The following is a 27,873-nucleotide window of genomic DNA, read 5'->3' on the forward strand; positions in this document are numbered from 1 at the left end:
CTGTTTGAAAAAGCTAGCCTTTGCTTTGCTAACTGACTGTGTATGTTGGTTCTTGACTTCCCTGAAAAGTTGCATATCGAGGGGACTATTCGAAGCTAGTGCAGTACGCCACAGGATGTTTTTGTGCTGGTCAAGGGCAGTCAAGTCTGGAGTGAACCAAGGGCTATATCTGTTCTTAGTTCAATTTTTTTMGAAAGGGGCATGCTTATTTAAGATGTTAAGGAAAGCATTTTRAAAGAACAACCAGGCATCCTCTACTGATGGGATGAGGTCAATATCATTCCAGGATACACGGGCCAGGTCGATTAGAAAGGCCTGCTCGCAGAAGTGTTTTWGGGAGCGTTTGACAGTGATGAGGGGTGGTCGTTTGACCCGCGGTCCCATAACGGACGCAGGCAATAAGYCAMTGATCGCTGAGATCCTAGTTGAAAACAGCAGAGGTGTATTTAGAGGGCAAGTTGGTCAGGATGATATCTATGAGGGTGCCCATGTTTACGGATTTGGGGTTYTACCTGGTAGGTTCCTTGATAATTTGTGTGAGATTGAGGGCATCTATCTTAGATTGTAGGACGGCCGGGGTGTTAAGCATATCCCAGTTTAGGTCACCTAACAGTATGAACTCTGACGATAGACGGGGGGCAATAAATTCACATATGGTGTCCAAGGCACAGCTGGGAGCTGAGGGGGGGTCTATAACAAGCGGCAACAGTGAGGGACTTATTTCTGGAGAGATGGATTTTTAAAAGTAGAAGCTCGAAATGTTTGGGCATAGARCTGGATAGTATGACAGAACTCTAGCAGTTCTATCTACTGCAGAGAGAGCCTGCAAAGGGGGCGGAGTAGCAATCTTGACAGAAAATGTTGTAATTGGGGATGGAAATTTCAGAATTTTTAGTGGCCTTCCTCAACCAGGATTCAGACACAGCTAGGACATCAGGGTTGGCGGAGTGTGCTAAAGCAGTGAATAAAGCAAATTTAGGGAGGAGGATTCTGATGTTAACATGCATGAACCCAAGGCTTTTACGGTTACAGAAGCCAACAAATGAGAGCGCCTGGGGACACACAGGGCCTGGGCTAACCTCTACATCACCAGAGGAACAGAGGAGTAGGATGAGGGTACGGCTAAAGGCTATAAGAACTGGTCGTCTAGTGCGTTGCGAACAGAYAATAAAAGGAGCAGATTTTTGGGAGTGGTAGGATAGATTCAGGGCATAATGTACAGACAAGGGTATGGTAGGGTGCGAGTACAGTGGAGGTAAACCTAGGCATTGAGTGACGATGAGAGAGGTTGCATCTCTGGAGGCGCAAGAGATGTAATAACCTGTAATCTGGTTCAGATTATTAATCAACCTACCAGGGTGTTTACAAACACTAAAGGAATAAGATCATCCACATGTATCTATCACATTTTTACTAATACTGTAGAACCTTGTTCTAAAGCTGTATCCGTACCCATTGGATGCAGTGATCACAATATAGTGGCTATATCCAGGAAAGCCAAAGTTCCAACAGCTGGGCCTAAAATAGTGTATAAGATATCATACAAAATATTTTGCTGTGACTCTTATGTTGATGTTAAAAATATTTGTTCTTCTGATGTGATTAATGAGCATCCAGACGCTGCACTTGATGGATTTATGAAATTGCTTCTTCCAATTTTTGATAAACATGCACCTGTTAGGAAACTGACTGTTAGAACTGTTTATGCTCCAAGGATTGATGAGGAATTTACAAACTGTATGGTTGAAAGAGATGGGGCAAAAGGAGTGGCTAATAAGTCTGGCTGCACATCTGACTGGCTTACTTATTGCAAATTGAGAAATTATGTGACTAAACTCAACAAAAAGAAGAAGAAACTGTATTATGAAGCCAAGATCAATGATATAAAGAATGATGGGAAAAAACTTGAGTACTTTAAATGAAATTATGGGCAGAAAGACAAATTCAACTCCATCTTTCATTGAATCAGATAGTTTTGTGAGGAATAAACTATTTGATGTTGCCAATTCTTTTTATGATTATTTCATTGGTAAAGTGGGCAAACTTAGGCAGGAAATGCCAACAATGAACAGTGAGCAATTATATTCATGCATTAAAAAAAAAAAAATGAAAGAAAAGCATTGCAAGTTTGAATTTTGTAAAGTTAMTGTGGGAGAGGAAGATTTTTTTTTGTTATCAATCAATAATGACAAACCTCCTGGTATTGACAACTTAGATGATATGCTACTGAGGATGATAGCTGACTCTATAGCCACTCCTATCTGTCATATTTTTAATCTGAGCCTAGAGGAAAGTCTATGTCCTCAAGACTGGAGGGAAGCCAAAGTAATTCCGCGACCCAAGAGRGGTAAAGCGGCCTTTACTGGTTCTAACAGCAGACCTATAAGCTTYCTGCCAGCTCTAAGCAAACTGTTGGYAAAAATTGTGTTTGACCAAATACAATGCTATTTCTTGGTAAACAAATTAACAACAGACTTTCAGCATGCTTATAGAGAAGGGTACTCAACATGTACTGCACTGACACAAATGATTGGTTGAAAGAAATTGATAATAAGAAGATTGTGGGAGCTGTACTGTTATATTTCAGTGCAGACTTTGATATTATTGACCATAACCTGTTGTTGAAAAAAACTTGTGTTACGGCTTTTAAACCTTTGCCATATCGTGGKTTCAGWGCTATCTATCTAAWAGAACTCAAAGGGGTTTCTTTAATGGAAGCTTCTCTAATGTCAAACATGTAAAGTGTGGTGTACCGCAGGGCAGCTCTCTAGGCCCTCCACTCTTTTCTATTTTTTTCAATGACCTGCCACTGGCATTAAACAAAGCATGTGTATCCATGTATGCTGATGATTCAACCATATACGCATCAGCAACCACAGCTAATGAAGTCACTGAAACCCTTAAAGAGTTGCAGTCTGTTTTGGAATGGGTGGCCAGTAATAAACTGGTCCTGAACATCTCTAAACCTAAGAGCATTGTATTTGGTATAAATCATTCCTTAAGTTCTAGCCRTCCGCTGAATCTGGTAATGAATGGTGTGGTTGTTGAACAAGTTGAGGAGACTAAATTACTTGGAGTTACTTTAGATTGTAAACTGCCATGGTCAAAACATATAGATTAAATGGTTGTAAAGATGGGGAGAGGTCTGGCTATWATAAAGAGATGTTCTTCTTTTTTGACACCACACTCCAAAAAGCAAGTTCTGTAGGCTCTAGTTTTGTCTAATCTTGATTATTGTCCAGTCGTGTGGTCCAGTGCTGCAAGGAAASACCTAGTTAAGCTGCAGCTGGCKCAGAACAGAGCAACATGTTTTGCTCTTAATTGTAATCAGAGGGCTGATATAAATACTATGCATGCCAGTCTCTCTTGGCTCAGAGTTGAGGAGAGACTGACTGCATCACTTCTTCTTTTGATCAGAAACATTAATGTGTTGAAAATCCCAAATTGTTTGCATAGTCAACTTAGACACAGCTCTGACACACACACTTATCCCACCAGACATGCCACCAGGGGTCTTTTCACAGTCCACAAATCCAGAACAAATGCAAGAAAGCATACAGTATTATATAGAGCCCTAATTGCATGGAACCTTCTTCCATCTCATATTGCTCAAATAAACAGCAAACCTGGTTTAAAAAAAACAAACAGATAAAGCAACACCTCGCGGCACAACGCCTCTCCCCTATTTGACCTAGATAGTTTGTGTGTATGAATTGATATGTATGCTACGTCAATCAAATTTATTTATAAAGCCCTTCTTACATCAGCTGATGTCACAAAGTGCTGTACAGAAACCTAGCCTAAAACCCCAAACAGCAAGCAATGCAGGTGTAGAAGCATGGTGGCTAGGAAAAACTCCCTAGAAAGGCCAGAAACTAGGAAGAAACCTAAAGAGGAACCAGGCTATGAGGGGTGGCCAGTCCTCTTCTGGCTGTGCCGGGTGGAGATTATAACAGAACATGTCCAAGATGTTCAAATGTTCATAGATGACCAGCAGGGTCAAATAATTATAATCACAGTGGTTGTAGAGGGTGCAACAGGTCAGCACCTCAGGAGTAAATGTCAGTTGGCTTTTCATAGTCYATCATTAAGAGTATCTCTACCGCTCCTGCTGTCTCTAGAGAGTTGAAAACAGCAGGCCTGGGACAGGTAGCACGTCCGGTGAACAGGTCAGGGTTCCATACGTYTGCCTTTAAAATGRTTTATGTATTTCTCTTCTTGAGCTGTTCTTGTCTTTTGATGTGATGTATTATGTCATTCTGTATTATGTTTCATGTTTTGTGTGGACCCCAGGGTYAGTAGCTGCTGCTTTTGCAACAGCTAATGGGGATCCTAATAAAATACCCCAAAATACCAAAACTGAAACACTCTGGGCAGAGAGAAAGAGGGGTGATCCCAAAGAGGATTAGATTAGCAGGACTTTGGTAATTGCATTGATTCCTATTATTCCTTATTATCCTGACTTTCAATATTATATAATTTGCCTGAAACTAAAACAGATATGCATATTTTGGTGAACGAGATTAGGGCCCGTAATATGTTCCTTCCCCCGCTCAAAATATAGTGACAAAAGCCTGTCTGCCACACATGTCTGGTGCCTTCAAGAGGGAATAGTGAGCAATAGGGCCATTTTAAATTGATTTGCAACTTTTAGCCTCGACCTAAAAAACATGAGCAGTAACAGAATATGATGAATTCTTTTTGGGGGGGGGGTTTTCAGTGACTTTAAACATTATTTGAACATCTTTCAAAAAGCCCTAAAATTAGCACAACCCTGTGAACTGGTTATGAGACTCATAACTGGGCATACTGTCCATTTTTAGAAGAGRTTGGGCCTGTGTGTTATTGTTATTGTATTCACCCATTAGACTTTGTGGCTGGGATGCACTCACTCAGATGATTGCAMCGCTAACAGCCCCCCGCTGCTCGCCAGGCTTTTAGACCGAGAGTGGCTTTACACTTCTGCATTTTAATAGGGACTCTGAATGGAGTGAGAGAGAAGGAGGAATCCAAATATTTTCTATCGGAAGAAGGCGAAGTAATGACAACCCCCGAGTGTGATGAGCTGACGGGGTTTCCGAGGAGGACTGTGTTGTGTGGCTAATGTAGGAGCCTGTCGGCACGCCAACAACTGTCATGTCTGGGAGTACTGGGCATTGGAAAGAGGGAGAAAAAAGGTKCAAAAAGGCAAATCCATAATCATAATTACTCTCCGCCTCGATGCCAGACGACATTCCATCTGAAAAAAGTTCAATTATAAGATATTGAGGCAAAGCCGATGCCTTTATTTGCGGGTTCTTGCTCATCTTTCAATAAAATTGAGTTAAGCCCCATGTTTAACTCCTGGAGAAGAGAGCTTGATAATTACATCTCTAAGATCTGTGGGCGTGGTTAGCTGTCATTCCACATTGATATATAATATCATTCACTTCAGCTATCTGATCTGGTTGGATTTATTGTTAACGCTCATTTTACTCAAGTCTCAAGGCTATTCATGGGGAACACTTAACCTATGGGTTTTCCTTACATCCGGGATTCATATTCAGTGTCATACATTTTTACTATGGCTCTTTGCTAAACATCATTTTGTCTTGTGTCAAACTTTATCTTGCAGGGAGCAAACAGTTATTTCAAAATATACAGTAGCTATCTTCTGCAGGGACAAGGGTGCATACAGTATAATTCATGATCCACCTATATTTATCTGACGATATTCATCGTTACTCATTGCCACTTCATTCTTAAGTTCTGKATGCAATGCATAGYCATAGTCTTTACAATATAGCCTTCATTGTATCAAATTATATAGTCATTTGTACAGGTTAGGCAATCATATTCACTCATCATGGGGCTATGACATTTTTATGTTGATCTAGCACGGCTCTAGCGCATGTTTGCAGTCTAGGCTTTATGTTTGGTTTCAGGTGTGTAACCCACGGTCCTACTATTTCCCCTTAACATGTTGTGCCGTTTCTTCTCTACTTGCTATCGCTCTCTCCTCTCTACTAATTCTATTAGAATGTACGGAACGGCATATAACACCGGCACGTCTTTCGTGCTTGTGCCCTGCCGGCCGTGAGAACTCCCATGCACTGCTCTACAGGCTGATTGCTGTTGTGCTGTCCACAGCTACACTGAGTATACACAACATTAAGAACAGGCTCTTTCAATGACAGCTTTCACCTGGATTCACCTGGTCAGTCCCTTATTGATGTCACTTGTTAAATCCACTTCAGTCAGTGTAGATGAAGGGGAGGAGACATGAGACATGGGACATGGATTGTGTATGTGTGCCATTCAGAGGGCAAATGGGCAAGACAAAAGATTTCAGTGTCTTTGAACGGGGTATGGTAGTAGGTGCCAGGCACACCGGTTTGGGTTTTTCTGATGGGTTTTTCACATTCAACAGTTTCCTGTGTGTATGAAGAATGGTACAACACCCCAAAAATTCAGCCTACTTGACAACTGTGGGAAGCATTGGAGTCAACATCCCTGTGGAGCACTTTCGACACCTTGTAGAGTCCCTGTCGTTTTGGAACTAAACTATTCATTCAATACATACAATTATTTCGCTATAATGAATAATGAATTATAGGTCTAATGAATGTCAATTGACAATATTATGGCTATAGATGAGCAAAGTAACCCTGATATGTATCAAATTACATTTTAAAACAGTTTACATGTAATTGTACAATTATTTTCTCTGCTTTGAGTCTCCGATATGGTTTTGCATAAGGAAAATTGAAGGTATTTTTCTGTTATTTAATATGGTGTTTAATTTTTGCTCGAAATTGAATATATTATATTTTCTATTGTATGTGTTCTACCAGTAATCAACATATTGTTCAATGTAAAAAATAAATAAAATAAAAGGCCAGTGTTTATTCTTTGACTTTAACTAATACAATTAGATTTTTTTTGCCAGGAGCATACCACACTGCATCCCACTGCTGGCTTACCTCTGAAGCTAAGCAGCGTTGGTCCTGGTCGGTCCCTGGATGGGAGACCAGAAGCTGCTGGAAGTGGTTTCAGAAGGCACTAGGACGCACTCTTTCCTCTGGTAAAAAATAATATGTATCCCAATATGCAGGGCAGTGATTGGGTACAATGCCATGTGTAGGGTGCCGTCTTTCAGATGGGATGTTAAAACGGGTCACTAAAGATCCCTTGGCACTTATTGTAAGAGTTAGGGGTGTTAACCCTGGTGTCTTGCTAAATTCCCAATCAGGCCCTCATACCATCATGGCCACCTAATCATCCCATGCTTCAAATTGGCTCATTCATCCCCCTCATCTCCCCTGTAATTATTATACAGGCTGTTGCTGTAAATGAGAATGTGATCAGTCAAATGACCTGTTTTGTTATTTTGCCGCGGTATCGAGTATCGTTTTGGTGTTGCGTATTGTTTCGGTATCGTGTATTGTGATAATAAACCTGGTAATGGCATCAAAGTCAAAAATCTGGTATCGTGACAACACTACTCGGTACTGGTAAGTTAACATTTTTCTCTACATTGTTGGGAAGGGCTCGTAAGTAAGCATTTCACTGTTTGTCTACACAAATAACATCAGCAAAGACTTGGAAGTTTTTCAGGTGTTTCAAATAGGTACTAACTCAGGGGGTGAATACTTATCTAATCAAGGTATATTAGTGTTTTATTTTTCATTAATCTTCCACTTTGACATTAGAGTATTTTGTGTAGATCATTGACAGCATGTGAAGACTGAAAATAGTTAGTGCAAAAAGGGTCATTGTAGATAACCGAGTAGCTACCCAGACTAACTATTTACATTTTAGTCAACTTAGAGTAGTGAGGGCATACATTTTCATACTGGTTCCCTGTGGGAATCGAACCCACAACCCTGGTGTTGCAAGCGCCATGATCTACCAACTGACCCACACGGGACTACAATGATCAAAGTGAGCCGCTGTTGTTGGGAAGTCAAAACTGTCCAACTTCTTGGAGCAGCTTGCAATGGTCATTAGTCTCATTACCTTGTCCTCAAGAAAGAGCAATCTTGAGGCCGTCTTTATGCTGTTTTGGAGAAAGAATCCTCTRGGCGGGCACACTGTAAACGGGGATAATCAACACAATCCTCGCCAGTTATTTTACGTGAGTAAAAATGGAAACACACACACCCAACACTAATTTCCAAGCAGCGTGAGGATTTATAAGCATATGAAGTATATTTGCCTTTGAAGTTGGAGCACATCGATTGGTATTTCCATCAATTAATAAAAATGATTATTTTGCAATGTTTTTTATTTTTCTCTATTTTTTAWTCGGCCAAAAGCTGTCATATACCGGCTAACGGAAACCCTGATCTGTTCGGGTGGTATGCGAATTAAGGTGGGTCCAAGGTGTCTAGGATGATGGTGTTGATGTGAGCGATGACTAGCCTTTCAAAGCATTTCATTGCTACAGATGTGAGTGCTACGGGGCGACAGTCATTTAGACAGGTTACCTTGGTGTTCTTGGGCACAGGGACTATGGTGGTATGCTCTTCGGTGGCCATGATAGAACACTGACATTCCTGTCTTGCAGGAAATCATGCACAGAATGAGAAGTATGGAGGGTGATATTGTTAGGCAGGAGGGTCATGTCAGGATGAGCCTGAAGGAAGGGTACCACATGAGGGAGGAGGATGTCTTCCCTGTAACGCACAGCGTTGAGATTGCCTGCAATGACATCAAGCTCAGTCCGATGATGCTGTGACACACCGCCCCAGACCATGACGGACCCTCAACCTCCAAATTGATTCCGCTCCAGAGTACAGGCCTCGGTGTAACGCTCATTCCTTCGACGATAAACTCAAATACAACCATCACCCCTGGTGAGACAAAACCGCAACTCATCAGTGAAGAGCACTTTTTGCCAGTCCTGTCTGGTCCAGTGATGGTGGGTTTGTGCCCATAGGCGACGTTGTTGCTGGTGATGTCTGGTGAGGACCTGCCTTACAACAGGCCTACAAGCCCTCAGTCCAGCCTCTCTCAGCCTATTGCAGACAGTCTGAGCACTGATGGAGGGATTGTGCGTTCCTGGTGTAACTCGGGCAGTTGTTGTTGCCATCCTGTACCTGTCCCGCAGGTGTGATGTTCGGATGTACCGATCCTGTGCAGGTGTTATTACACGTGGTCTGCCACTGCGAGGATGATCAGCTCTCCATCCTGTCTCCCTGTAGCGCTTTTTAGGCGTCTCACGGTACGGACATTGCAATTTATTGACCCTGGCCACATCTGCAGTCCTCATGCCTCCTTGCAGCATGCCTAAGGCACGTTCACACAGATGAGCAGGGACCCTGGGCATCATTCTTTTGGTGTTTTTCAGAGTCAGTAGAAAGGCCCCTTTTAGTGTCCTAAGTTTTCATAACTGTGACCTTAATTGCATACCGTCTGTAAGCTGTTAGTGTCTTAACGACCGTTCCACAGGTGCATGTTTATTAATTGTTTATGGTTCATTGAACAAGCATGGGAAACCGTGTTTAAACCCTTTACAATGAAGATCTGTGAAGTTTTTTTTATTTTGACGAATTACCTTTGAAAGACAGGGTCCTGAAAAAGGGACATTTCTTTTTTTGCTGAGTTTATAGTACATCCAGTGTGATTAATAGATTGTCAAATTAACAAATMATTGTCTTTTGTTGATTTTAAATAACATTCCAGCCTCGTTTAGCATGATGTATTCAATTATGGCATAATTCTACTATTTGTATTCATTTGCATCACTGTCAAGGACATACTTTTATTTTGAAGGCTAACTGCAAAGTCCACTATTGTGGCTAATCCTTACTGTGGCTAGCTTCACATAGATGGGTCCGACCACCATTAATCAAATAAGAACTMTCTTATAAATTAGGGTTATTTTTGATTATGACACCTAGCTATATAGTTAGCTAGCTAGAATGAAACGACTGAACAAATGAACAACGAAACAACACAGCAAGTAAGTGAAATAAATAGGTTTTGATTATGTTTTACTGGAAATGGGGACATACATAAATGCCCAAAAAATAACTTTTGGGTCAGTGTGGTGTGTGTGTGTGTGTGTAACATTTATTTGACTAGGCAAGTCTGTTAAGAACAAATTKTTATTTACAATAACGGCCTTCCCTGGCCAAACTCGGACGACGCTGGGCCAATTGTGCGCCGCACTATGGGACTCCCAATCACGGGAGGATGTGATACAGCCTGGATTCGAACCAGGATCTGTAGTGACCCCTCTTGCACTGAGATGCAGTGCCTGTGTTTTAACTATTGAACTGTACTAGAATGCTTAAAATGTAATATTGGTTTCGGTTTTCTTGGCAAGGCAAATGGATATCGGTATTCGCCAAAAATGTAATATCGATGCATCACTAGTTGTGGATGATACAAACCTTAGAATGTCTTAGAAATCAAAACATATGTGGTTGAGAGAATGCCAAGAGTGTGCAAAACTGTCATCAAGGCAAAGGTTGGCGATTTTGAAGAATTTCAAATATAAAATATATTTTGATTTGTTTAACACTTTTTTGGTTACTACATGATTCCATATGTGTTATTTCAAMATTTTTTTGTATTCACTATTATTCTACAATGTAGAAAATAGTAAAAATAAAGAAAAACCCTGGAATGAGTAGGTGTGTCCAAACTTTTGACTGGTACTGTACACTGATGTCCAAAATGATTGGCACTCTTGATAAAGATCAGCAAAAAATACAAAAATAAATACTACAAATGTTGAGCTATATTGTATACGCAATAAATACAATTTCTCAGAAAGAGATTTTGTTTAATAAGTGTAAAAAAACATCTACAAAAGATTAGCACCCCTGTTTTAATACTCCAGCACCCTCCCCTTGCGAGGATAATGACACTGAGCCTTTTTCTAAAATGTTTTATGAGATTGCAAGAACACATTGGGAAGGATCTTAGACCATTCCTCCATACAGAATCTTRCCAGATCCTTGATATCCTTCGTCTGCGCTTATGGACTGCCCTCTCCAAATAAAACCACAGGTTTTCAATGGGGTTCAAGTCCGGAGAGCGAGATGGCCATTGCAAAATGTAGATTTTGTGGTAAATTAACCATTTAATTGGGGATTTTTATGTGCGCTCMGTGTTATTGTCTCGCTGGAAGATCCATATACGGTCAAGTTTAAACCTCCTGGCAAAGACAACCAGGTTTTTGGCTAAAATATCCTGGTACTTGGTAAAGTTCATGATGGCGTTGACCTTAACAAGGGCCTCAAGACCAGTGGAAGCAAAATACCCCCATAACATCAAAGCTTCACCACCATATTTTACAGTAGGTATGAGGTACTTTTCTGCATATGCTTCAGTTTTTCGACACCAAACCCACCACTCGTATGTGTGGCAAAAGAGCTCTATTTTCATGTCATCTGACTATAGCACAGGTTCCAATACAAGTGCCAATACCATTTAGCTAAATCCAGGCGGTGCTATGGTCTCAACCAGTAGTTTAAGACACACTGGGCCCTTTGAGAACTTAGAATCAAATATCTAGCCTACACAGATAAACAGTAACACCTAAAAACATACCACGATAGAAGAGGTTGCAACTCATCGACTTACCACCTATAACAAGGAAAAAGCTAACGCAACTCGAAATCCTGAGAACGGAAAAGTTAAAAAGGCGTCTTTTACCATGAATAAAATATGGGAGTGCAGCATTTCGGCATACTCCCCCTACGAGAGGTCCCAGGAGAGGGAAGGACGCTCTTTATGAACTTAGGCTCAGCACAGTAAAGGCTACAGCACTGCGTCACCAAGGAAATCAACTGCATTCCCACATCCACCAATATTCAGAAGTCCTTTTTAAAAATTCATTGATTTACYGCAAAAATAGATTAAAAACGCCCAACTGCGCCAACCTAAAAGTTGGGCTTRTGGATAGCATTAATAATGCAACAACCCCCAAAACCTAGAGGCATTCGCTTGAAGGAACGGCTTTGGTTTTGTTGCACTTTATAAATGGGGAGTCATTTACATGTTTTAGAAGTATTACATATTTTTGATGGTTGTTTATAATTACATTGTTTTACATGCAAATAGGCTGACAATTGTTCCTCATTAAAAAACAACCAGTACAATGCAATAGTACACTACTGTCAACCCAAGGTTTTACACAGAGTTCAGAAGTGGAGCTTCTGTGTTCTTCTCACTAGTTGCATAGGGTGTTGGCAGCACTAAGTTTGCAAATGCCAGTTCAGTTCTCCTTAACCAGTTCTACACTAGACATTTAAACCTAATGAGTCCCACTTATCTGAAGTCTTTCTCTAAATTTGAAATGACACATTTTTCAAAATAAATCATTAAAGGTCTTTCTAACACAGCCGTCTCCAACAGGCCGATCGCGAGCTACTGGCCTACATATATGTAGCTCGCCAAACAATTCTGAAAGTACACGCAGTTCATGTTTTCCAACGKAAACTGTCAGAAACAAATCTCATAAACAAAGTATTAGACACGGCAAGCTCCCAGCTACTAACTAATCAACGCAACATTATCCCAACCCGGTTTAGCCACTATTGGCTTAAAAAGCCAAACTTAACAATATCTGCCAATTAATTTCCAGCAAAATTGCCCATCTGTCTATGTAGTGCACAAGTTTGTCTATCACTCTGTGTGTAGCCAGTTGATGTGATAACAGCCTTGTGGGTTGACAGACATCCTTTCCCCAAAATCGTCTTAATTAAATGTTAACTGCAAAGTAGGCTTACCTGGCAGAAGTATATTATAAGTATATKATTTGTATATATTATTTGTTATTTGCAAACCTTGCCATGAAATGAGCACAGCAGTAGGCCTGCATAACCATTGTTAGACCGGACCATTCCCCACTTGCTAGATGCACAATTAAAGGCCAGATGCCTTTAATTGTGGTGGAATTACACTAAAAAGGTCTTCTGATGGAATTTAAGCATTTACTGTACATGGACTCAGATAAAATAATTACAATGAAGTAGGATGTTCTATGAACAATTGTCATTTTGAGAGTGAAAAACAAAACAAATCTAAAACCAGGAACATTTTAACTGAGAAAACATAATCGTTTGGGAAAATAAAAAACAGAATTTGAGAAAAAAATGATTTTATAGGACCCCTAAGACTTGTTTATTAACCATTATTTTACCAGGTATATTGACAGAAAACATAGTGCCCTACTTTCTCTTGTATACTAAGGACCTGGGGAGGAGTTTAAGGGAGAGGAGAAGAGAAGAATGTGCCTATTTGAAAGCTTTAAAACAAATGAGTGTGCTCTCATGCTAGAAAAGGTCGGAGACCCCACGGTTGAAAAGCGCTTAATCAATTTTGGATTCTGGTGATGTGCAACAGTTTGTTAGGGCCCTGACCACGATCACAGCATGGATTTTCAGATCCATCTAGAAGTCCTTGGTCTCAACTGCAGCACCCACAGAACAATAATATCAATGTACACACTGCTAGTAATATAATTTCCTCTTCATCATTTTACATTTTAGACATATAGCAGACGCTCTCATGCAGAGCGACTTACAGGAGCAATTGGGGTTAAATGCCAAGAGTGTGCAGAGCTGTCATCAAGGCAAAGGGTGGCTACTTTGAAGAATCTCAAAAATATATTTTGATTTGTTTATCACTTTTTTGGTTACTACATGATTCCATATGTGTTACTTCATAGTTTTGATGTCTTCACTAGTATTCTACAATGTAGAAAATAGTAAAAAAAAAAAAACCTTGAATGAGTATGTGTGTCCAAACCTTTGACTGGTACTGTATATTTCAAAAGGTACAGCATTTTAGGCATGGATGGATTGTGAAAAGGTCCTTGATAAGAGTACATGTTGGGAATAGCRCAAGCAGAATGGAGACTTGAAAGCACATTGAGCTTGTTCTGGAGTCAATTTACCTACAGGGGTCTGTTACTTCAACTAATGGCAGGTCATTTGAATAATCGCTTTAACAAGGGGAGCATTTAGTAATGCTTTCAGGGATAAAGGACTGGAATTCCAAATGATCAAATTGGTATGCAAAGGTGGGAACATTCCCTCGTATTAATGTGGTTGGAGAAACAATTGCACAATTTCATAGTCGTGTCGTCTGATACGGAGCTGTAATTTAAATGTATCATTTGCAGACATCTATACTCCTATGCAAATAATATAGTCAGCATTACAGCATTACAGTTCGACCAAAGAGCTGGAGCTTATCAGGATATCTTATTTGTTTCAATGCATGGCACTGTAATCAAAGAACTAAACTCGAACGAAGCATATACAAGGTAACTGCCAATATAAAGGAAATGCCAACATTAAGTGTCGTAATAGGGCYTTGGGCCACCACGAGCCACCAAAACAGCTTCATTGTGCCTTGGCGTAGATTCTACTAGTGTATGGAACTCTATTGGAGGGACGCAACACCATTCTTCCAATAGAAATTCWTTCATTTGGRGTTTTGTTGAAGGTGATGGAAAACGCTGTCTCAGGCGYTGCTCCAGAATCTCCCATTAGTGTTCAATTGGGTTGAGATCTGGTGACAGAGACACACACACTAGGGCTGGGCGATATGGCCAAAATKTCATATGATATTTTTCAGTGTTTTTWAAAWTTTTATAATAAAAGTTCTAAACATGTTTTATGAGTACCTAATGAGCCTAGGGTGGCCACACATAAATTATAAGTGATTTCAATGGGGTGTTCTCCATTTGGATTGTTTTATACTGTTCAGTCCAACTTRAACCAAAAAAGTACTTTAATCAATTTCTGCATTTCCTGCATTCATTTTTTATAATTTCCACACTTGTGGACACTCATTGACCATACATAAACTCCTCGCTTGGTGAGCAAAAAAAAAAGTTWAAATGGCATAGGGCTGCATGATATGGGCAAAACGGCGAGGCCTAATAATTGTGAACTGTTGGAATCATGGAAATAGAATGATTATTCTAATTCTATAGTTGGAATATAGTGGGCAGCACATTGAACACACTGTAGTGTGATATGACAAATTAAATAGCCAGGGGGGAATTAATGGGACAATGTAGGAACCAAAGTGTTGCTGGTCAGTGTTTCCCAGGGGACCCTAATTAGATGTTACATTACATGTTTTCTCTTTATCACAGATGATCCATTATATTGAACAGATACTCAAGTCATTTGTTTGTTTGATTTTAAACTTCAAAATCAATGTTTTTTGTTTAGCGTACATTTTAAACTGAAAAATATAAGTCTCAGCACAATTCCGTTACTGTGGATTTGCCCAAATACAAAACATAATTTCCAATTTCACTTAATAAAAGTAGGTTGATTCTGCATCCCTAATTTCTTGGTGATGCATTTGCTGACATTGACAGTGATTATAATGACCTCTGAGAATAAAATAGAAATCAGAAAACATTATGAAGGTTCCTTTTTAGAAAGTTTAATGGGAATCTGCATAACATATTTTAATGAGGCATTTAAGGGTCTATGAGTGATCTATTGAGAATGTCTACAATGGCAATCAGCAGAGAGAGAGTGGCAGCTGTTCTGCAATTAAAACGCCAAATTACCCTCAATCAACACTATTTAAGACCGAATGTAAATCTCAGCACAAATAATGATGAGAAAAATCTGTTCAGACAGCTCTCATCTTGATAGGAATTTGGGARGCATCCAAATCAGGAACCAGGCATCTTTCAACCTTTCACTTAATGTTCTGTTAAGATTAAGCATGACATTCTTTCAGTAGACCTATGTTCAATTATATATCATGTGGGTCTCCACAGTACTGTAGCTGGAAGCTGCAGTGTGTTGTGATAGGAGTCATTCCCAACTCCTCTATGGCAAACTGGATTTTCTCAGATTTAAATACATGCATCAACACCAAATGCATGCAAGGTTTTTTTAAACATAAAAAACCCCAACAAGGCTRGTTTTACAACCCATAGACCAAATGCACTTCTAAAGAAGCCTAATGCAATATGATTTCAGTAGTAGGGTCTGTATTCAAAGGCAGACACACACGCCATGGACTGAATATGCTATTGGTCATTGTTCAAACAAAAAACGTGCCAATATAGGCTATTGTCGGCTACAGATGTTAGCTTGTCATGGACTTGAGTAGGCTACCAGTGAATAGCCTACACTTCACAATTGCATCATCATTCTTGTATTTCACAATCAGCACAATTCCTTGTGCTTAGTTTAAGATGCTTTCAAAATGACTAAATCATAATGTAGACCTAGGCCTATGTCACATTCAACCATGGAGTTCGTACATGGCTAAAWTGTAACAAAAAAACAACCAGCCCCTCTCCTGCTGTCTTCCGAGATAAATCCACTGGCGGAAATACCATTAGGCAGAAGAGTCAATGTCCTCAGGCATCACATCATCAAGGGTCCTCATGAGCTGCGCATAAAAAAATATAAATAATAACATTCCGCTTGAGGCCTCCCATGCTCCGCTCGACGCATAATAAAAAAATATTTAAAAAATAAATAAAATCATCAAAATCTGTCTGTTTAAGCTAGAGATATTGTTTTGCATGGGCTGTGTCTCAATCCAGCACATCCGCCGATGTCGACCTTCCGCATCTGCAATCAAAGGTGTCTGAGCTACATCGATATGTCAGACCAYGAGACATCTCGAAAATCGGTCTACTCASGAAAACGTCTGTACGGTTTGGCCTACAAATTAATATGACTCCTCTATGGAAAGACTGTTCTCCGTTTTGCTCTACGACCCCCACAAGTGTCATGGGACTCGTCTGAAGGTAACCCGGAAGAAGGCATTTCCATGTCAATGGTATACAAGTAATTCCACAGTAAAKAAAATGTTTTACTTTTTTCCTGCGCTTTCTTATATCTCAGATATAGGACAGACACTTCAAAACATCCTTCATTTCACTTCACTTCAATCCATTTGTCCATGAATGAATATGTTATTCAAAGTGTTTCTATGGGCTAATAGCAGAAAGGCGAGAATTTTCAAATGTTTCATCAATATATATATAATATATATATGGAAGTTTACATACACCTTAGCCAATACATTTAAACTCAGTTCTTCCCAATTCCTGACATTTAATCCTATAAAAACTCCCTGTCTTAGTCAGTTAGATCACCACTTTATTTTCAGAATGTGAATGTCAGAATAATAGTAGAGAGAATCATTTATTTAAGCTTTTATTTCTTTCATCACATTCCCAGTGGGTCAGATGTTCACATACACTCAATTAGTATTTGGAGCATTGCCTTTAAATTGATTAACTTGGGTCAAACATTTCAGTAGCCTTACCACAAGTTGGGTGAATTTTGGCCCATTCCTCCTGAAGAGCTTTTGTAACTGAGTCAGATTTAGTGGCCTCCTTTCTCACACACGCTTTTCAGTTCTGCCCACACATTTTCTATGGGATTGAGGTCAGGGCTTTGTGATGGCCACTCCAATATCTTGACTTTGTTGTCCTTAAGCCATTTTGCCACAACTTTGGAAGTATGCTTGGGGTCATTGTCCATTTGGAAGACCATTTGCGACCAAGCTTTAACTTCCTGAGTGATGTCTTGAGATGTTGCTTCAATATATCACATAATTTTCCTAGCTCATGATGCCATCTATTTTGTGAAGTGCACCAGTCCCTCCTGCAGCAAAGCACCCCCACAACATGATGCTGCCACCCCCGCTTCTCACGGTTGGGATGGTGTTCTTCGGCTTGCAAGCCTCCCCCTTTTTCCTCCAAACATAACGATGGTCATTATGGCCAAACAGTTCTATTTTTGTTTCATCAGACCAGAGGACATTCCTACAAAAAGTACAATCTATGTATCCATGTGCAGTTGCAAACTGTAGTCAAGCTTTTTATTGGCAGTTTTGGAGCAGTGGCTTCTTCCTTGCTGAGAGGCCTTTCAGGTTATGTCGATATAGGACTCATTTTACTGTGGATACAGATACTTTTCTACCTGTTTCCTCCAGCACCTTCACAACGTCCTTTGCTGTTGTTCTGGGATTGATTTGCACTTTTCGCACCAAAGTACGTTCATCTCTAGGAGACAGAATGCTTCTTCTTCCTGAGCGGTATGACGGCAGCGTGGTCCCATGGTGTTTATACTTGCGTACTATTGTTTGTACAGAGGAAATAAGCAAACAGGAAACCACTCACCCAGAGGCGGCGTTCCTAGTGGCCGGAGACTTTAATGCAGGGAAGCTTAAATCAGTTCTACCAAATTTCCATCAACATGTTAAATGTGCAACCAGAGGGGGAAAAAATCTAGATCACCTGTACTCCACACACAGAGACGCTACAAAGCTCTCCCTCGCCCTCCATATCTCTATCCTCCTGATTCCTGCTTACAAGCAAAAATGAAAGCAGGAAGCACCAGTGACTCGGTCTATAAAAAAGTGGTCAGATGAAGCAGGTGCTAAACTACAGACTGTTTTGCTATCACAGACTGGAACATGTCCCGGGATTCTTCCGATGGCATGAGGAAGTACACCACATCAGTCACTGGCTTATCAATAAGTGCATCGAGGACGTCCCCCCAACAGTGACTGGTACGTACATACCCCCAACCAGAAGCCATGGATTACAGGCAACATTCGCACTGAGCTAAAGGGTAGAGCTGCCGCTTTCAAGGTGCGGGACTCTAACCGGAAGCTTACAAGAAATCTGCTATGCCCTGCGACGAACCAACAAACAGGGCAAAGCGTCAATACAGGGCTAAGATTGAATATAATACTACACCGGCTCCAACGCTCGTTGGATTTGGCAGGGCCTGCAAAACTATTAAGACTACAAAGGAAGCACAGCCGCGAGCTGCCCAGTGACACGGCCTACCAGACGAGCTAAAATCACTTTCTATGCTCGCTTCGAGCAAGTAACACTGAAACATGCATGAGAGCATCAGCTGTTCCGGCGACTGTGTGATCACGCTCTCCATAGCCGACGTGAGTAAGACCTTTTTAACAGGTCAACATACACAAGGCTGCGGGCCAGACGGATTACCAGGACGTGTGCTCCGGGCATGCTGCTGACCCAACTGGCAGGTGTCTCACTGACATTTTCAACATGTCCCTGATTTGAGTCTGATACCAACATGTTTCAAGCAACCACCATAGTCCCTGTGCCCAAGAACACAAAGGCAACCTGCCTAAATGACTACAGACCCGTAGCACTCACGTCCGTAGCCATGAAGTGCTTTGAAAGGTTTGGTAATGGCTCAATCAACACCATTATCCAGGGGCGCCCAGGTGGTGGGGGTAGGTAGCAACACATCTGCCACGCTGATCCTCAACACTGGAGCTCCCCAGGGGTGCGTGCTCATCCCTCCTGTACTCCCTGTTCACCACGACTGCATGGCCAGGCACAACTCCAACACCATCATTAAGTTTGCAGACAACGGACTCCCCGGGTGGCGCAGTGGTCTAAGGCACTGCATCGCAGTGCTAGCTGTCACCAGAGATTCTGGGTTCGGCCCAGGCTCTGTCGCAGCCGGCCGCGACTGAGAGGTCCATGCGGCGACGCACAATTGGCCCAGCGTCGTCCGGGTTTAGGGAGGGTTTGGCCGGCAAGGATATCCTTGTCTCATCGCGCACTAGCACCTCCTGTGGCGGGCCGGGCGCAGTGCATGCTAGACCAGGTCGCCAGTGTACAGTGTTTCCCTCCGACACATTGGTGCGGCTGGCATCCGGGTTGGATTGTGCGTTGTGTCAAGAAGCAGTGGCGGCTCAGACGGGGAAAACGATCAGTATGCGTTATTAGAGAACAGTAATTGGGTTGTTCGAAGATAGTTGTGTGGTTGTGGTGTTGTGTATACTATTTTCTTCTCATTGTGTTATCTTTAGTAGTTCAGTCCTTGGTCTCTTTGGCTGGGGCCACTCCCATAAGGAATGGAGAGGCGAAGAAGGTCGAGAGCCGTGCGTTTTCAGATAGGCTGTTAATGGCAAGAATGTGTTATAGACGCGTGAATGGCAGTTATCGGGAAACACAACCCACTAGCGGCACTGGCTTCTTGGCACAACGGCCCTCCACCCCGGATGCCGCGCACCACTGTGGTCGACACTGGTCACCTGGACCTGGTCAGATGCACTGCGCCGGGCGTCCAGGCGTGCAGGTTGGGCGTGAGCCCAACGTTGCGGCCCCTTTTACCGGCCCTGGGGGGGCCTGGTTTCGCCGCTGCTGTTGCCCCCGCGCCTCTGCCTCCTCTGTTCTTCCTTGATGTTTTGGAGGTTGGTGCTGGTGAGCTGGTGGAAGAGGGAGTACGAGAGGGACTGAGGCACGCCCCTGGGGAGCTCCAAGTGTTGAGGACAAGCGTGGAGATGTGTTGCTACTCCCAACCCTGGGGGGCCCCTTAGGGTAATGGTGTTGATGGAGCCATTCAACTTTCAAAGCATTCATTGGATACGGGAGGAGTGCTAGGGTCTGTAGTCATTTAGGCGGTTGCTTTGTGGTTCTTGGGCAAGGACTATGGTGGTGCTTGAACTGTTGGTATTAGACTCAATCTGGGACATGTTGAAAAATGTCAGTGAAGACAACCTGCCAGTTGGTCACACTGCCCGGAGCACACGTCCTGGTAATCCGTCGGCGAGCTGTGTATGTACCTGTTAAGGTCTCTCACGTTCGGCTATGGAGAGCGGATCAAAAGTCGTCCGGACATGCTGATGCTCTGGGCATGAGGCATGTTGTTCGAGAGGGTGGTTTTGGGTTGTGTTGTGAGGATGACGGAACGACGAGATATTAGAGTTATTGTAATAGATATAAGAGAGTACGATTAGGGGGAGTCTTGGTAAGTAGCAACGTAGAGGGACGCAGATGCTCACACTAATACAGAAGTGCTTGGAGTTACGCCAATAGACCTTCTGTGTGTGAGAGTAAAAGATGAGTGGGTAGTAAAAAAAAAGAACAGTTTGGACAGAGGACGCCACTAGCACACAGATTCAACGCAAACGAAGAACAGCGGATTTCGTAGGGAGCGTGGAGGAGACTCGCTCGGGATACGTGAGTGTTTGTCGACTCAGTGAAAGTACACAACCTCATTCCTCAATCGATAACGCATAGAGCTAACAGGTGTATGTATTGTTATCTGTGTTGGTGGACGGTGTATAGGGAAAGAAGAGCCGGACAGTGTGCGCCTTTTTTTGCCAACCGCATTCTTCTTTCGACGGTGGCTGTATTGTGTGGAGACAGGTTGTAGAGCTTAGTTGGCCCACCTTGGTGTTCATTAACACAACACAAGACAGGCGTTTCCCATCACTACTCGTTCAAGATCACGTCGCGAAGAGGGCGCGAGGCAAACGAATCTAGATTTCGCCCTCTCAGGCTAATACTAATGAGACGTAGTTTTGTGCATGAGGTGTCCTTGAGAGTTACTGGCTTCCAGAGAGGATCATGCTTCACACAGTGCTTGCAACTAGGTGGCGGGTGTCATCCTACTGACTGGTGTATGCGCAGTCTAGAATTCTATTAGGTCACGGACTGCAAATGTGCTCGCCTCTGACCGCAAGGCATACAGAGGGTAGTGCGTAAGGCCGCAGTACATCACTGGGGCTAAGGCTGCCTGCCATACAGGACCTCTACACCAGGCGGTGTCAGAGGAAAGAATGGCCTAAAAATTGTCAAAGACCCCAGCCACCCCAGTCATAGACTGTTCTCTCTACTACCGCATGGCAGGCGGTACAGGAGTGCCAAGTCCAGGACAAATAGGCTTCTCAACAGTTTTTACCCCCAAGCCATAAGACTCCTGAACAGGTAATCAAATGGCTACCAGGACAATTTGCATTGTGTGCCCGCCCCATCCCTCTTTTTACACTGCTACTACTCTGTGTTTATAATATATGCATAGTCACTTTAACTATACATTCATGTACATACTACCTCAATTGGGCCGACCAACCAGTGCTCCCGCACATTGGCTAACCGGGCTATCTGCATTGTGTTACCCCACCCGCCGCCAACCCCTCTTTTACGCTACTGCTACTCTCTGGTCATCATATATGCATAGTCACTTTAAACATATCTACATGTACATATTACCTCAATCAGCCTYACTAACCAGTGTCTGTATGTAGCCTKGWTACTTTTATAGCCTCGCTACTGTATATAGCCTGTCTTTTTACTGTTGTTTTACTTCRTTACCTACCTATTGTTCACCTAATACCTTTTTTGCACTACTGGTTAGACCCTGTGAGTAAGCATTTCACCTGTTGTATTCYGCGCACGTGACAAATAAACTTTGACTTGAACGTGGTACCTTCAGGCGTTTSGAAATTGCTCCCCAGYATGAACCAGACTTGTGGAGGTCTACAATGTTTTTCTGAGGTCTTGGCTGATTTATTTTGATTTTCCCATGATGTCAAGCAAAGAGGTACTGAGTTTGAACGTAGGCCTTGAAATACATCATCAAGTACACCTCCAATTGACTCAACTTATGTCAATTAGCCTATCAGAAGCTTCTAAAGCAATGACATCATTTTCTGGAATTTTCCAAGCTGTTTAAAGGCACAGTCAACTTAGTGTATGTAAACTTCTGACCCACTGGAATTGTGATACAGTGAATTATAAGTGAAATAATCTGTCTGTAAACAACTTGTTGGAAAAACTACTTTGTGCATGACAAGTAAATGTCCTAACCAACTTGCCAAAACTATGTACAAGAAATTTGTTGAGTGGTTGAAAAACGAGTTTTAATGACTCCAACCTAGTTGTGTGAAAACTTCCGACTTCAACTGTACGACACAGGGGTCCTAAAATTCAAAATCAAATACACTACATGACCAAAAGTATGTGGACACCTGCTCGTCGAACATCTCATTCCAAGACAATGGGCATTAAGGAGTTGGTCACTCCTTTGCTGCTATAACAGCCTCCATCTTCTGGGAAGACTTTCCACTAGATGTTGAAACATGCTGCGGGGACTTGCTTCCATTCAGCCACAAGAGCATTAGTGAGGTCGTGCACTGAGTTGGGCGATTAGGCCTGGCTCGCATTCGGCGTTCCAATTCATCCACAGATGTTCAGTGGGGTTTGAGGGCAGGGATCTGTGCAGGCCATTCAAGTTCTTCCACACTGATCTCGACAAACCATCTCAAACTGTTGCCATAAAGTTGGAAGCACAGAATCATCTAGAATTTCATTYTTTGATTCGTCCATAGGACTGCTAGATGGTGAAGCATGATTCATCACTCCAAAGAACGCGTGTTCTTTGGAGTGATGAATCATGCTTCACCATCTAGCAGTCCTATGGACGAATCAAACAATGAAATTCTATGGTCCACTGCTGCAGAGTCCATTGGCGGCAGGCTTTACACCAGTCCAGCCAACTCTTGGCATTGTGCATGATGATCTTAGGCTTGTGTGCGGCTGCTCGACCATGGAAACAKATTTCATGAAGCTCCCAACGAACAGTTCTTGTGCTGACGTTACTTCTAGAGGCAGTTTGGAACTCGGTACTGAGTGTTGCAACCGAGGACAGACGATTTTTACGCGCTACACACTTCAGCACTCGGCGGTCCAGTTCTGTGAGCTTGTGTGGCCTACCACTTRGCTGCTGAGCCGTTGTTGATCCTAGACATTTCCACTTGACAATAACAGCACTTACAGTTGGCCGGGGCAGCTCTAGCAGGGCAGAAACTGACTTGTTGGAAAGGTGGTATCCTATGACGATGCCACGTTGAAAGTCACTGAGCTCTTCAGTAAGGTCATTATATTGCCAATATTTGTCTATGGATATTACATGGCTGTGTGCTGGATTTTATACACCCGTCAGCAATGAGTGTGGCTGAAATAGCCGAATCCACTAATTTGAAGGGGTGTCCACATACTTTTGTATATATAGTGTAGCTAAATTATTTTTGGTAGTAGTCTCGCGTTGCCATACCTCCACAATCACATCGCTGTCACGCCTCCCTTGGAGGTCTGGAGAATTTGATATTGCAAAAAATAATAATTCAAGAACCCTCCCCCCACATGTCCTTTGGTGCTACATGTTATATTCGGCAATGTTTTCAGACTGAAAAGGACACATTTTGCAGAGAGTTGTTCCGTATGCTAGTTTCAACATGGCAGAAAATTCTGTTTTGTCAGAAGTGTGCTCTATGCACAAAATCGARATAGTGCTTTCAGAAAGTATTCATACAACCTTTTGTGTTACAGTCTGAATTCAAAATTGTGTCCATTTTTTTTCACCCATCTACACACAATGTCCCATAATGACAAAGTGAAAACATGTTTTTAGAAATGTTTTTCAKATTTATTGAAAATGAAATACAGAAATATCTCATATACATAAGTATTCAATACATGCTATAATCACCTTTTGGCAGCGAATACAGCTGTGATTATTTCTGGGTGAGTCTAAGAGCTTTCCACACCTGGATTGCACAATATTTGCACATTATTATTTTTAAATTCTTCAAGCTCTGTCAAGTCGGTTGTTGATCATTGATAGACAGCCATAGATTTTCAAGCCAATTTAAGTCAAACTCAGGAACATTCAATGTCATCTTGGTAAGCAACTCCAGTGTTCATTTGGCCTTGTGTTTTAGGTTATTGTCCTGCTGAAAGGTGAATTTGTTTACCAGTGTCTGTTGGAAAGCAGACTGAACCAGGTTTTCCTCTTGGAGTTTTCCTGTGTTTAGCTCTATTCCYTTTATTTTTATCCAAATAAAAAACTAACATAACATGATGCAGCCACCACCATGCTTGAAAATATGAAGAGTGATGTGTTGTGTTGGATTTGCCCTAAACATAACGCTTTGTATTCAGGACAAAAAGTTAATTTSTTTACTACATTCTTTGCAATTTTACTTTAGTGCCTTATTGCAAACTGGATGTATGTTTTGGAATATGTTTTATTCTGTACAGGCTTCCTTCTTTTCACTCTGTCATTTATGTTAGTATTGTGTAGTAACTACAATGTTGTTGATCAATCCTCAGTTTTCTTATATCACAGCCATTAAACTCTAACTGTTTAAAGTCACCACTGGCCTCATGGTGAAATCCCTCAGCGGTTACCTTCKTCTCCGGCAACTCAGTTAGGAAGGACGCCTGTATCATTGTAGTGACTGGGTTTACTGACATACCATCCAAAGTGTAATTAATAACTTCACCATGTTCAAAGGGATATTATTCAATATCTGCTTTTTTTTACCCATCTACCTATAGGTGCCCTTCTTTGCGAGGCATCGGGAAACCTCCCTGGTCTTTGTGGTTGAATTTTTACTCCTGAACTTATTTACACTTGCCATAACAAAGGGGTTTAATACTTATAGACTCAAGACATTTCAGCTTTTCCTTTTTTATAAATMTTTCAAAACATTCTGAAAACACAATTCAACTTTGACAGTATAGGATATTGTGTGTAGGCCAGTGACCAGGATATTTTAGCCAAAAACATGGTTGCATCTGCCAWAAGGCTGAAACAGCAAGACAATAACCCCAATAACACATCAAAATCCACATAGAAAATGGTTTAATTCCCCACAAAATCTAATTTTGCCATGGCCATCTCAGTCTCCGGACTGATTAATCACGCTGTCATACACAACTAATTGGTATATACAGCCTGACACATTGGAGTGCAACATTTTGTACATTTTCCTTACAAGCAAGAATGTTTAATACAATTACATTGAAATTTACTCTATTGTCTGTGCAGTTTTTCTTTCAGCCGTTCAAAATTTGAGAGAAAATATCCACAGTAAAGTACTGTTTACCAGACTTTTTAGAGTGCCGGTAGGTTTGCCACTGCCAGCTGAATGCGAGCAACGGTTTATGGTTTGGTCTATGGTCTATGGTTTGGTTATGCTCAGTTATTGTTTATGATTTACATATTGTGCAAGTGTTTACACCACAAAGCATGCGTCAGTAGATTGAAAAMATAAACCGGAAATACAAGCCGACAAAACCATATACCTACCGGCTCTCTAACAAGTTGGGTAAACAATACTTTCCTGTGGATATTTTGTCTTCAATTTTGAGCGTCTGAAGGACGAACCGCACAGAACTTTTTTTTGGAGTAAGTTTAAATGTATTTTCATTAAATATTCTGGCTTGTAAGGAACATTTACACCCSAATGTGTCTGCCTGTATATACCAATTAATTACAGCCAGATTAATCAGACAATCTACGGACTTGAAACCCATTGAAATACTGTGGTTTYWATCAAAGAGGGCAGTCCATAAGCGCAGATGAAGGATGTCAAGGATCTGGAAATATTCTGTATCTAGGAATTGTCTAAAATCCCTCCCCATGTGTTTTCCAGCTCATAAAACATGGTGAGGTATTGAAAGGTATTGAAAACAAGATGAGGTATTGAAATGTATTGAAAACAGGGATGTCAATCATTTTTACCCCTACCTTTTTGAGAGAAAAATAATTTCCCATTTTTTTGCATACAAAATAGCTCAGTATTTGAATTATTTATTTTATGCAGTCAATTCTGATCTTTTTTTTTTAATCAAGGGTGTAAATAATTTTGGACCCTACCATATGTCACCACTTCAGAAGTTCACGCATGTCTAAAAAGTAGCCTATAGTGCATGCATTGATGCATACATGTCAGAATGTTTGCGCAACCGTTTCGATCAATTTCTAAATTCAATGTCAAAGTCATTCRGCTCCTTACAAGGCAATTAAACAACACAATCAATCAGATAAGCACGACCCAGGATCACCCTGAAAAAAACTTGTGGAAGTTTAATTCAAAGCTATCCTCAAATAACATGGGCTGTCTATATGCATGACAGGGAGAGAAAACCTGTCAAGGCCTGTACGCAACGCAACCCCAAAGCTCAATTAAATGTATTTGTCTATGTGAGATATTTTCTCCCGGCCTTGCTTACAGACATTGCCCAATTCTTCAGCTTACTTACCCGGGTGGATGGTTATGAACCGGTTAAAATTTTACAGAGGTTCCAGCGCTGCACTTGAACATTTCCTCCGAGGACTGAGCTTCTTCACCTTCTAGGGCTGTCACTGAAGTTGCATGCTCCATGCAATACTCGTGTCACATTGACCYGTGCTGTGGTCAATTGTGTGCCATGAATTGGAGACTTCCTCATCCCGCTATTCGCGTTTGCTTCTCCAACAACAGGATCCCGCCGCGTCTCCTGACTCCGTTCTCTTGCTAAACCACCGGAACTACTTCCAATGCCAGCCGGAGCACGTTGAAGACAAATCCATGCACCACAGTCTGACAACATATTTAAAATCTACATAACTAGTTCCCGTGTTACATATTTAATTAACTTTTCGTGGGTAATTAGTTATCGCCAACAACGACTTGCTAATAATAATAATAAACTGTTATTTTTTCTTCTTCTAGTAATCTAATTTACATATATAGCCACTGGACAGGTTAAATCACACAGATTATAAAAATGATGCATGGATCAAACTAGTCATCATTATAATGTTGATTTGCTTTCAGGCAGGTCTTCAGTTTGTGTTTAAAATTGTCATAGTTAGAACAGCCTATTATTTATGTAGGCAGAGTGTTTCAGTAGTTAGTGGTACAATGCATGAAGGAAGGAAGGAAGCAAGAAATGAAGCAAGTAGGGAAGGGAGAAAGGAAGGAAGGAAGGAAGGGGAAAAAGGAAGGAAAAAAGGAAGGAAATAAGAAATGTTTGTCCCATAGGGAAATTTGCATACACATCACTTCCGATAGCATACATCACAGGACATACAGTATATCACAACATATGATCAGACAGGGAGACATATATATATACTGTAGATGGTGAGTTATGGTTTATAGTCCTTCAGTGATTAGGAAACTGATGCTGGTTGGTGAGAATGACTTGTGTGTCAGATTTATCCAACAAGAGTCCCCTCTGGTGGCTGCTCTTGTTATCCTGCTATCCCTCTCCCTTTGGTAAAGGAGCTGGCTCAGTGGTGGCGATAGAGATTCTATGAT

At 41.6% G+C, this 27,873-nt stretch overlaps 1 protein-coding gene across 1 annotated transcript in view; it reads right to left on the reverse strand.

Annotated features, from left to right (window-relative positions):
• The window catches only part of LOC111966410 (forkhead box protein J3-like), an 84,666-nt gene extending 57,558 nt beyond the window's left edge, over positions 1-27,108 (reverse strand). The window contains exon 1 of the mRNA XM_023991015.2: positions 26,831-27,108. The gene's annotated coding sequence lies outside the window, so the exon portion shown is untranslated. The remainder of the gene's footprint in view (positions 1-26,830) is intronic.
• Between the last annotated feature and the right edge of the window lie 765 nt (positions 27,109-27,873).

The sequence above is a fragment of the Salvelinus sp. IW2-2015 genome, linkage group LG7 (genome assembly GCF_002910315.2).
Source record: "Salvelinus sp. IW2-2015 linkage group LG7, ASM291031v2, whole genome shotgun sequence".
NCBI classification, from domain to species: domain Eukaryota; kingdom Metazoa; phylum Chordata; class Actinopteri; order Salmoniformes; family Salmonidae; genus Salvelinus; species Salvelinus sp. IW2-2015.